Raw genomic sequence first — 11,891 nt, 5'->3', positions numbered from 1 at the left:
TGGCAGTTTCAGAGAAGGAAAGAGAGATTGAGAACCAGGTTCACCCCCATTTGAAACTGAAATGTCTCCTCTTGTTACCATGAGTAATAGAAACAGCTAGTGCTAACCAAATATTCCATGTGCTTCCCAATATTCCCAGCCTGCCTCACAGCCAGGTGAGCCACGTGACTAGCTTTGGACACAAACTACAGGCATAAGTGACACGTGCCACTCCTGAGCTGAAGTGGTTAATGATACATGTGCTTCCTCCATCTCTCTCTTTCTTCTCCTGCCTTGATGTCTTGAAGGTCATTTGTTCTAGAAGATGATATGCCTATAACAAGGAGGAAGGTCACCCAGCCTGCAACACATATTTGGTGAGTGAGAAATCAACATTTGTCATATTAAGTCACTGAAATTTTAGGATTGTTTATGACTACAGCATAGCAGAGCCTACCCTGACTAATACACCAGGGAAGGTGACATTTGCAGTGTTTGTGCTAAATAGGACTGTTGGCAGTAATTTCCCATTCCCTGTAACTCAGGAGCTAGAAAAAAACAATCAGTATTTCTAAAATACCCCTAAAGGCATGGTTCTAGAGACAAATTAGATTCCCCCAATAATGCCCTTGTATGAAGCAACAATATAATAGAGACAGAGTACTTAGAGAGTCCTTATTCCAGTGTCCAGTCACCAGTGTCATGAGTGCCAGAGGCACTCATAGTGAAAACAGCAGGGGCAGCAGTTCCGTGACATTTAGATCGCAGCTACAATGGAATGTCTTCGAGATAGTGCAATGATACCTATCCGGACTTCCACTCCCCCAGCCCTTAACAACAGTTCTGTAAGCTCCTAATTCCCTGAAATGAATCCCTCTCTGCTTGAAATACCTGGATTGGTGTCTATTTCTTTCACTGAACTATGACTGAATCTTTGTTCCTTTCAAAAATTTGAAACTCTTTGAAAAATGATAATATAGCAACAAATAAGAAGATGTGGAATATTCCAAAGGCTCAAACCTAGGAAAAGGCAGGTTCTCTGAAGCCTCTGGGAAAAAACTTGAAAACAAACAAACAAACAAAAAAATGTAGTAGGGTGAATTTTCACAAAACCATGAATTCATTTTAAAAGCTTAACATAAATTATTTCATGCAAATTCTTCACATGACAGTTGAAGGAGGGAACCCAGAGAATAAAAGTGCCTTCTCTAAGGTGGCACAGCCAATAAAGGGAGAGCTGTGTTTCAAACTGAGGTCCCCGAGACTCTGGCCAGTGCTTCCTCTGGCACATAATGCCCGCTTTGAGTCTTGGTAGAGAAGATTAGGCTCACCTTCCTGAACCACTGGAGACCTACCTGAGTGTTAGAGAGGAGATATATGTGGAACTGGTTACTCAAAGCTGGGGAAGTTCTGCCACATGCTCATTGCATTTAAGATTGTGGAAGACATGCTTGAAATAAAATCTAATGATTGTCATTTACCTTTATGGCATGGTTTATAAAAATATACAGTCTTCATAAAGAGTGGCCATTGCCAACCAAAAGCCTGTTAAGTGCCTTGAGCTTTTATTTCAGAGCTAACAATCTGAGCTCCTCACATGCCCCAACTAATAATACCCCACATGACCTTGACCTTCTGGCTTAAACTTCTTGTGTCTCATTTTCTCTGTCTGTAAAAGGGAGATAATGACACTAGCTGCTGGATCATGTTGGCAACATGCTTGGAGATCCCCAGATCAAAGGTGCTCTGCCTCGACCAAGCAACATCATGATGATGTTTACCATCATTAGTGTTGTTATTATTATTGTTTTTGTTGTTTGGAGTGGCCATGTTGCAGCCCAGGAAGTAGATACGGCTGAGTCAGCACCAGGGCAAGAATGAGGAGGCATTTTATGCTGCAGAAGCCATTGATATAGAGATTGCCCCTTTCATTGACATCACAGGAGGTCACATTCCCAGACTTCCCATGTGGTGTGAGGCATACTCTTCCCTGGAGGTAGGACCATGTCTAGAACATTTCCAAGAAGTGTATATCTGCCTTTTGGGGGAAGAGACCAGTGAGGAAGACCCCATCATTTATTTGACAATGTGGTTCCCATAATCACACAGCCAACTGAAGAATCCTGGGAACACAGCCAGGACGCTTCAGATTTGAGTTCCAGCTCCACCACCTCGTAGCCTTGAGAATAGGCTACCATTTCTCAGTGTCGTCATTTTCTGATTACAAAATAAGGATGTTTCACTGAAGGGTTCCCTTGGTCTCCTTGTGTTGAGATTCATAGATCCCAAAATATCACAACAGAAGATTCTGCCAAGATAAGGTCTCGCCTAGCAGGTTTCTCCATAATTTAGTGACGATATCAGTCACTGCTCTTCCGACAGGCTGTTGGCCTCTTGCCCACACCCAACCAGTCATGTTCTGAGTTCGGGACAAGGAAATGTACCGAACTTGTTTTGAAATTTACTAGCAAACTGTGGACTCAACATAGAAGGCCAAATTCTATGTACTGGTAAATACTTATTGTGGTTTGCAAAGTATATTCATGCAGGAGCATCATCTGCCTTTATGTGGCCTGTATAAAAGCAGTGCCCCATTTAGGCAGAAGAATTTGAAAAGAAACCTCCTCTGGGTACATGCTGCTCTGTGGGTACATGGTTTATAAGCAGACTGTACTTTGTACAAAGAAAAGTGCATCCCTTTACCTAGATGGACACAGCCCTCTACCAGAGTTCAACTCTTGATAATGAAAGATGAGGTGAATTTCAATTCCATGACCCCTTGGCCAGCACATTTGTGCAGTGTGCACACTATACAACCATACATGGCAGCCCTAGATCTGCTGACTCCTAGGGGTTCCCTCATGAGGTCCTCCTAGAGGTCCTCTTAGAGGACCCTCACGAACCTCAGAGTTGATGGGAAACTTCCTCCCTACCCCACCAGCTGGTTTTTACTTTTACTGGCTTTACATGATATTGGCCATCCTTGGACATTTTGTTCAAACAAATAGGACTACCATGCTCCTGTTGCCAAGTTATACCTTCCTCTTTGGAGGGGGACACAAAGTAGGGCCACGCACACTCATGCCTAGCCCCTTTACTTCATCTCTACCTCTTTTATTCCCAGAAGGTGAGAGGTCAGTGGTGAGGGAAAAAACTGACTGATCACATCTACTTCCCAAATGTTGCTATCTTACATCTGAATCCTTCAGCACTTAAACCTAAAATTAAACACTTGCCACCTTTGTTCAGAAGTTACACCATGTCATGAATGAAGAAAGGCCTTAGGATGTGATAAAGTGGAAGATGGAAGGTATGGTAGCATGTGCATTAACTTCACACATGTCATCCTATTGCAAACTAGTGCTTGTGGACAGAAAAAAGTAGAGGGGAGTCTGGAGGAGGCATCGTGTGTGCTCTGTAAACAAGATCACTCTGGAGCCAAATGAGAGCCAAGAAATGGGATTAGGACTAAAAGCACGATAGGGAAGCTAGGTGAAGATACATATCAAAAGACGTCTTTTCAAAAATGTGCATTCCCTACAGCCCAGCGATTCCATTCTTAGGGGAGTATTTTAAAATAATCATATAAGTGCACAATGACTATCTACAAAGAAGTTCCATGCAGAATTGTTTACAATGGAAAAAATTGGAAATAATCTCCATATTCTACAACACAGAACAGATATGTAAATAACTATGTTCTTGCAATGGAATATTATGTAACCATTAAAAATGATTATCTAAAACTATATTTATTGCAGTGAAAAGATGTTAAGATATCTGGTTAAGTGAAAAGCAAGTTGCTAAACAAAAGTACAGCATATGGTATATTTTATTGCATAGATACAATAATATACAGACAGTTCCTGACTTAAAATGGTTTGACTTATGATTTTTTGACTTTACAATGGTGCAAAAAATGATAAGCATTCAGTAGAAACCATACTTTGAGTACCCATACGAGCATCCTTTTTTCACTTTCAGTATAGTACTCAATAAATTACATGATATGCTCAATACTTTATTATAAGATTGGCTTTATGTTAGGTTATTTTGCCCAACTGTAGGCTAATGTCAGTGTTCTGAACACATTTAAGATAGGCTAGGTGAAGCTATGATATTTGGTGGGTTAGGCACATTGAATGCATTTCTGACTTGGAATATTTTCAACTCACAGTGAGCTTATCTGAATGTAATTTCATTGCAAGTTCAAGGAGTATCTGTATTATATTTATGTAATACATATGTAGACATAATCTTTATATATCATAGATTAGCAGTAGCTATTCTGACGTGGGTGCTCTCTGTTTCACTTGTCTCTATGTTCTAAATTTTCTATAAGCAGCAAGTATTACTTTCGAAATTAAAAAAATTGAAAGTATCTGCAGGTCTAGATCTGAAAAAAGAAAAAGGGGAAAAATAGTCACGAGAATGCTTTTGGTCATGTTCTGAAGATAACCTGTTGTGATCTGGAGAAAACAGAGGAAAGTCACTCATAGGCAAAGCAGAGGGCTACCACTTCTGGGAACTTATTGATAAGACCGATGTTCTCAGCTTCAGGGGACAGCTCTTCTCTGCCCCTGACCTTCACAAAAGGAAAGGGAATCAGCCGGGGTTCTTTGTTGCAAACAACAGAGCACAGTATGGCTAGTTTCTGCAAAAAGGAAGCTTTCAAAGGACATTGAGACTTCTGTTTCTGAGGAAATGGAGTAGGTGTACTTTATACTGTTTCTCCCACTAAGTATGCTGAAAACCATAGACATTATAGAACAATCACAAGGAAATTCTGCAAGGTGCATAGAGGAAGGCAGACAGTTTAGGTAGCTGGGACCCCAGGAAAGTCATAGATGTGAGATTTCTGGGTTTTCTTTTTGTTTCTTATATCCCAGGCTTACGTGAAGCATTTATTCTGTAACCCAGAAATGCAAATGAGCACAGACATAAAAGCCCCAATAAAAGCCAATTCTCTTTAGCCAGGGACCAGGAAAGGGGGAAGGTAGCAAGACACGAAACTTTTAGGCAATAACTGCTCTAGTCCAGCCAAATATCACAGAAAAAACCCGGGCCCACCCTCACCAGGGCCAGCAAAGGCCAAGTGGGGAACTTAGACCTCCACTCTTGCCAGGCTGCCTTATGACTCCTTAACACCCCTGCCAGCTTGGTGTCAGAGAAGACCAAGTAGAGAGCTGGGACTTTCATCACCACCCAGTGGTAACAAGCCCCCACCTACCACAGTGTAGGTGGATCTCTCATGGGGAGCCTGGACCTCCACCCCAGCCAGCAATATCAGGGTGCAGAATGGTGTCAGAGGAGCTAAGGGAGAAGTCAGGGCTTTACTGTCACCCAGACATAATGAGTCCTCTTCCCTTTACTGCAGTGTCAGTGGACGACATGTGACAAGCAGTAACAAGGCATTCCTACCCTTCCCAGCCAGGGTGGTATCAGTGAAGGCCTGGTGAGGAACCAAAACTCCCAATACTGCTCTTGTAATGAGGAACCCCTCCCCAATTCAGGTGTCAGTTGACCAGCAAGGCAGCACTCCACTTCCTCTACTAGAGCAGCGTCAAAAAACTAAAGCCCAGCTAAAACAGAAGGTGTCAGTAAGATCCAGGGTAGCATATCATAATAACCAAAGTTTCCACTTTCCATAAAAAATAATTCTCCACACCAAGAATCAAGAAAATTTTAATTTGAATGTAAAAGAGACAATCAATAGATGTCAACATCAAAATAACAGAAACATTAGAATTATCTGCCAAGATTTTCAAGCAAATATCACTAAAGTGCTTCAGTGTACAAATTATAAACATACTTGAAACAAGTGAAGAAATAGAGAGTTTCATCAAAGAAATCGAATGTCACAGTAAATAAATAGAAGATAAACTGGAAAATATAATGACCAAAAAAATTTAAAAACTTAATGAATGGGCTCACCAACAGAATGGAGGGCACAGAAAAAAGAAACAGTTGACTTGATAGTAGTATAACAATAACACAGTCTGAATAACAGGGAGGTAATAGACTGGAATGAAAAAAAATCACCAGCACCTTAGGGACTTACAGAATTATCAGAAAAGATTTAAATGCATGTCATGGCAATTCCAGAATGAAAGGAGAGAGAGGGCAGGCCTGAGGAAGTATTTGAAGAGATAATGGCTGAAAACTTCCCAAATTTGCAAGGCATAAATCTACAGATTGAAGAAGCTGAGCCACAAACCCAAAACAAGATAAATCCAAAGAAATCCATTCCAAGACACATCATAGTCAACTTCTGAAATTCAAAACAAAAATCTTAAAAGCAGCTAGAGAGAAACACCGTACCTATAAAAGAAAAACAATTTGAATAACACTGTACTTTTCATCAGAAACTAAGGAAGAAAGAAGGGAGTGGCACAAAAAATTACTTAAATGCTGAAAGAAAAGAACTGTCAACTCAGAATCCAATATCCAGCAGACATATCCTTCAGGAATGAATAAGAAATTGAGACATTCTCAGATGAAGGAAACTAAGAAAACTTGTCACTTCGAGGCCTGGGTGGAGAAATTTCTCGGAATAGAAGAAAAAAAAAAAAAAGACCAAAAGGGGAATCTTAGACCAAAAGAAGAAATCATTTTCTTCATTAGGAAGAAAAAAGAACATGATAACAGCAAAATATAAATGAAATCTAGAATCATTTTTTCTCTTGAGTTTTCTAAGTTATATTTGATAATTGAAGCAAAACTTATAACATTACCTAATATGTTTTTAAGTGTATTTGAGGGAAATATTTTAAATACATTGTAAATGAAAGGAGTAAAAGGATCTAAAGGGAGATATGTTTCTACACTTCACTTGAACTGGTATATGTCCATGCCAGGTGACTGTAACAAGTTTTATGTATATATAAAAGTATATATATAGTTTTTAATATACATATAAAAGTTTTATATATGTGTGTATATGTATATATAAACATACATACATAATATTTAGAGCAACCACTAAAAAAGCTGTCAAAGAGGTACAGTCAAAAATGTAACAGATAAATCAAAATTTAATTTTTAAAATGTTCAAATAAACCACAGGAAGGCAGATAAAATAAAACAGAAACAAAATAAACAAAACACAAAAAATAAAATGGCATATTTAAAGCCTAACACACCAACAATTGCATTAAATGTTGGTCTAGATACAGAGATTAAACACACAAAGAAGACAGAGGTTGTTAGACTGGATCATAAAATATGATTTCACTAAATGTTGTCCCACTTCAAATAACGATATTGGTAGGTTGAATGTAAAAAAGGATGGGAAGAAAAAGTCATGCAAACTTTAATCAAAAGAAAGCAAGGTGGCTATATTAATATCTGATAATGTAAATTTCAAAGCAAAGAAGATGACCAGAGGTAGAAAGAACATTACATAATGAAGATAAAGAGTCAATCCACAAGGAAAACATAGCAATCCTGAATAGGTATGCACCAAACAATGGAGCTGCAAAACATATGGAGCAAAAACTTGAAGGGAGAAATACACAAGTACACAGTTACAGTTAGAGACTTCAATACCCGTCTCTCAACAACTGATAGTCAAAAACTAGACACATTATCAACGAGAATATAGAACTTGACAACACCATCAACCAAAAGGGTCTAATCAACATTTACAGAACTCTCCACTCAGACGCAGCATAACGCACATTCTTTTCAAGCATCTGTGGAATGTATACCAAGATATACCATAGTCTAGGCCATTTGACATGCCTCAAAATATTTAAAGCATATTGAGTATCTGGATCAGATTGGAAACTTTGCCACCAAGAATAACGCCCAATCCCCAGCTGCTCCTGCAGAAGTGACACTGCCAGCACCACTAGGCACAGACTCTACACTGACCCTGCCAGGACCTCAACCACTGCTGAAAATGGATCCCTTGCAGGAATACCTGCAAATTATCCCTTGTAGGGGTAATATAAAAAGTGGGCTTTTCATAGTACCCCTTCAAAATCAAATTCCGTTTGGGGTATCTCATTGAAGGAGCCTCAGTCCTATTCCCCCACCCAGCTGTAAAGGGGGCTGAGAAGACATGAGTCTGGCTCCTCTGTTGGGGAACCAAGACTCAGAAAGCAGAAACAAACTGAAGAAGGGTATTCAAAAAAGCTAGCTGCCATGAGCCTGATAAATGCTCACTACAGAATGCATGGTACCCAGAGGTCTGCACCAGCAGCCCAGTCCCACCCTCTGCAACTGCTCCAGGGGCTGGGTTCCTAAGCATTTGCAGTGGGAAGACCTCAGCTCTTCCCAGAGAGCCTGGCTGTGTTTTTAGCTTCCCCCAGCATGCCTCCCCTCACCAGGACTCACTCTTCACACATGAGAACTCAGGTGGAAAAAGTCACCAGTTAAAATGAATTCATTGCAAGTGCCACATTATCTTACCCTCCAATCTTGCTTGGATGACTTCTTACCTTCAGATCAGGGTTGTTTTTGACCCAAAATGAGTCAAACTCAGGCACAGGATCAGCTATCTGTCAGGAGGGACAAGTAACAGAGGGTGGATCACGCAGATGTACACACACATTCACACATGACAGAGCTGTTCCTGTCACGCTCAGAGAGAAAGACAAGTGACTTATTTACACTCTGCCCCAGACAAACTGTGCAGGATCCCCCTGGTTCCAGATTTGAGAGCTCACAGGGCACACAGTTTGGGCACGGAGAAAATGGAAAGTAGAGGAGCCGCCGCCCTCACCCAAATGACCCAAGTGCTCCCCCACTCATGTGACACTTTGGACTTCAGAATGAAGAGAGACAAGGGCAAAAAAACATGAGAAGCCACAAGGGATAGTGGCTAGGAACTTTGGTGTCAGACAGATCCGGGCTCAAATCCTAGCTTGGCTTACTTCTTTACTTGTGCCTTCTCACTGTGTGCCTTGGAGCAAGTTAATTTCTCCACATTAAGTTTGTTCAAATGTAAAAATACGGTAGCCAAGGTCAGAGACACACAAGGGATCTCCCGCCATCCAAGATAGGATGTGGATCTGACTCCCAGATCCAAGGTTGGGGAAACAAAGGTGGCCTGAAGCAGAGAGTGTGGCATGAGAACAAGGCAAGAAAGCACAAGAGACCCACCTCTGGGAAGGGAGCCCCCCCTCCTTAAAGGAGGCAGGAAATTCTGTCTTGGGTTCTTAGCGGGCAGGGGTATGTGGCAGGCCTGAGAGCTCAGCTGAGGAAGCAGGTTGGAGCCGAGTTAAATGGAGACCAAGTCCATGGACATCTACGGGCAGGAAATAGTCAGAGACCTTGCTCTCCAGCTCACTCTGAAACTCACACACCAGGAAACTGTTCCCTCAAAATCAAGAGGAAGGAGAGCCATTCCCCAGGGAGCACTCCCTCATCAAACACCTGGCAGCTGTCAATAGCAAACCAGGCCAAGAGGCATGAGGGCCACAATATCTACTTCCGGCAAGTTCCACCAAGTGATTTCTGGGTTTCACCACATGGCTAAAATCCTGGCTCAGCCCGACACAGTGACTTCTGCATATAATCCCAGCACTTTGGGAGGCCGAGGCAGGAGGATCGCTTGATTCCAAGAGTTCAAGACCAGCCTGGGCAACGTACCAAGACTTCCATCTCTACAAAAGAATCCAAAAAATTATGTGACTGTGGTGGTGCATGTCTGTAGTCTCAGCTACTCAGAAGGCTTAGGTGGGAGGATCTCTCAAACTGGGAAGGTAAAGGTTACAGGGAGCCGAGATCACACCAGTGTACTCCTGGGAGACAGAGACCCTGTCTCAAAAAAAAAAAAAAAAAAATTCCCAGCTGCTTTGTGACTAGCTGTGTAATATTAAACAAGTTGGTCAACTGATCTGTGCCACAGTTTCCCATCTACAAAAATGAGGAGAGTAACTATTCTAACGATATAGGAGCACTGTAAGAATTAAATGAGATAGTATCTGTCCAGTTCTTGCAACAGTGTCCAGAACATATTGAGCACTTGGAACATAGTGTTCAATCAATATTACTCATAATTATGGTTATTAGTATTAGTATTAGTGCTATTCTCCTCCCAATCTGACTACCAAGGAAATAGCCTAGCAAACCACCCTTTCTGATTATTGTGGGAACTTGGGAGTGGGGATGACTTTCACAAGGAAGTTAAAAAGTCACCTGAAACATGTAGATGACTTTGTTCTTTGGGGTCAACAAGACATACAGAGCAAAGACCGGGCCAAAGGGGAGATGCTTCCAAGGCCAGATAGATCTTGGTCCAAAGTCTGGTTTTGACCTTGCTTCGTGACACTGGGCATGTTGCTTACATTCTCTGAACTTCCGAATCCTCATTTCCAACATAGGTATAAAAATCCACAACACCTTCCTTGAAGGTATATTCCTATGGATTAAATAATGTACACAAAACAGGCATGGGATGGTGCTTAAATTGTACCCAGCAAAAATTAGTTTCTTTCTCCCTGTTCCCAGTATGAAACTCCTCAGCTTCTATCTTAAACATCATGGTTCTGAGCACAGTCTCCAAAGTAATAAGAAAAATCTTACCTCTCATGCCATCTTTTCTTTCCTCCCATCTGAATTCCAAACAATGTCTCATAAAATACAATAGCTAACATCATACTGACCTCTCGCTGTGGGGAAGCCCAAGACCAGCTCCTTCAATGACTGTGTAGCATTGAACATGTTACTTGGCTTCTCTGGGCTTCAGTGTCCTCATTTATAAACTGGGGATAACAATCTATAACATTGAATTTGCTGATTTAATCCTATGGATTAAATTGCATATTGTGTATACAAGAGCCTTAGCTTAGCATTTGGCCCATAATGGGTGCCCCACCCTTTGTATATATCAAGTCATTTAATCCTCACAGTAATCCTATGTCCTCAACGTTTCGTTCTGAAACTAATGCTCAGAGAAGTTCCTCCACTGACCCAACATCACACAGGGACCTCCAGCACCCTTCTCAGCTTAAACAGGGGCTCCCTGTTTCTCCAGGTGTTGGTGCCCATGGTTCATGTTCAGAACCAAGAGCATGCCAGTTTCACAAGGAGCTTGCTGGCAGGCCCCACAGTCTCTGTTACTAGAAACTGAATTGTCAGTGAAAGAGGTCCATTGTGCTGCCTCTGAATGAAGAATACCCCATTTAGAGAAAGAATTCAATTAGCTTTTCACAGAGAAAGAAGACAGCCTTGGTGAAAAGAGAGAACAATGCAGATCATTCACCAGGTTTTTACTTAACATCTAAGCCCAGCGACCAACCAGGTTAAGGGCCACATAGCGCCCAGCAAGCTGAGGCCACACTAGTGTGCAGGAAGACAGGAATGTGTGCTAAGAAGTCAGAGGACAGAGGTTCCAGGCCCAATACCTTCTCTGTCCACCTTGGCCGACTTAACTCCTGGATCCTCATGAATAAAATGAGGAGAGTGAACAGGTTCAAGGTTCTACCATTTGGGTTCAGTAGAAATACTTTAGCTCACCAGATTGTCTACACGGTACTCAGCTGGTTCTCAAATGTGACTGCACATTGAAATCACCTGGAGAGTTTTTAAACTACTGATGCTTGAGGTGTCTGCCCAGTGACTCTGATTTCATGGTATGGAGCACAGCCTGGGCATTGGGAACTTTTTTAAGCTCCTAAGGTGATTTTAAAGTACAGCCAAGGTTGAAAACCATTGAGCCCAGGGGCAAGAACTGCCTTTTTATCCACAGCTACAACCAGAGCTAAGTGTAGGTCTTGATATACAAATATCTGTGGAAAGATAGGGTCCACGGGCTGCTCCAAGACAGTTGGGAGAAGCTGTCCAGCTCCAGCCTCAATGACGGCAGCTCTGTGGGAGGTTTTTTTTTTGTTCGTTTCTGTTTTGATTTTTGTTTTTTTTTGTTTTTTTTTTTGTTTTGTTTTGTTTTTTTTTTTGAGACAGGG

General features: G+C 41.5%; 1 long non-coding RNA gene across 1 annotated transcript in view; it reads left to right on the top strand.

The window, feature by feature from the left end:
• The first annotated feature begins 223 nt into the window (after positions 1-223).
• The window catches only part of LOC108513810 (uncharacterized), a 25,021-nt gene continuing 13,353 nt past the window's right edge, over positions 224-11,891 (top strand). The window contains exon 1 of the long non-coding RNA XR_001881028.1: positions 224-356. This is a non-coding gene — a long non-coding RNA (uncharacterized LOC108513810). The remainder of the gene's footprint in view (positions 357-11,891) is intronic.

Source organism: Rhinopithecus bieti, unplaced genomic scaffold (genome assembly GCF_001698545.2).
Source record: "Rhinopithecus bieti isolate Rb0 unplaced genomic scaffold, ASM169854v2 scaffold_32083, whole genome shotgun sequence".
In the NCBI taxonomy this organism is placed as follows: domain Eukaryota; kingdom Metazoa; phylum Chordata; class Mammalia; order Primates; family Cercopithecidae; genus Rhinopithecus; species Rhinopithecus bieti.
This window is presented reverse-complemented; position numbering and strand designations above follow the sequence as displayed.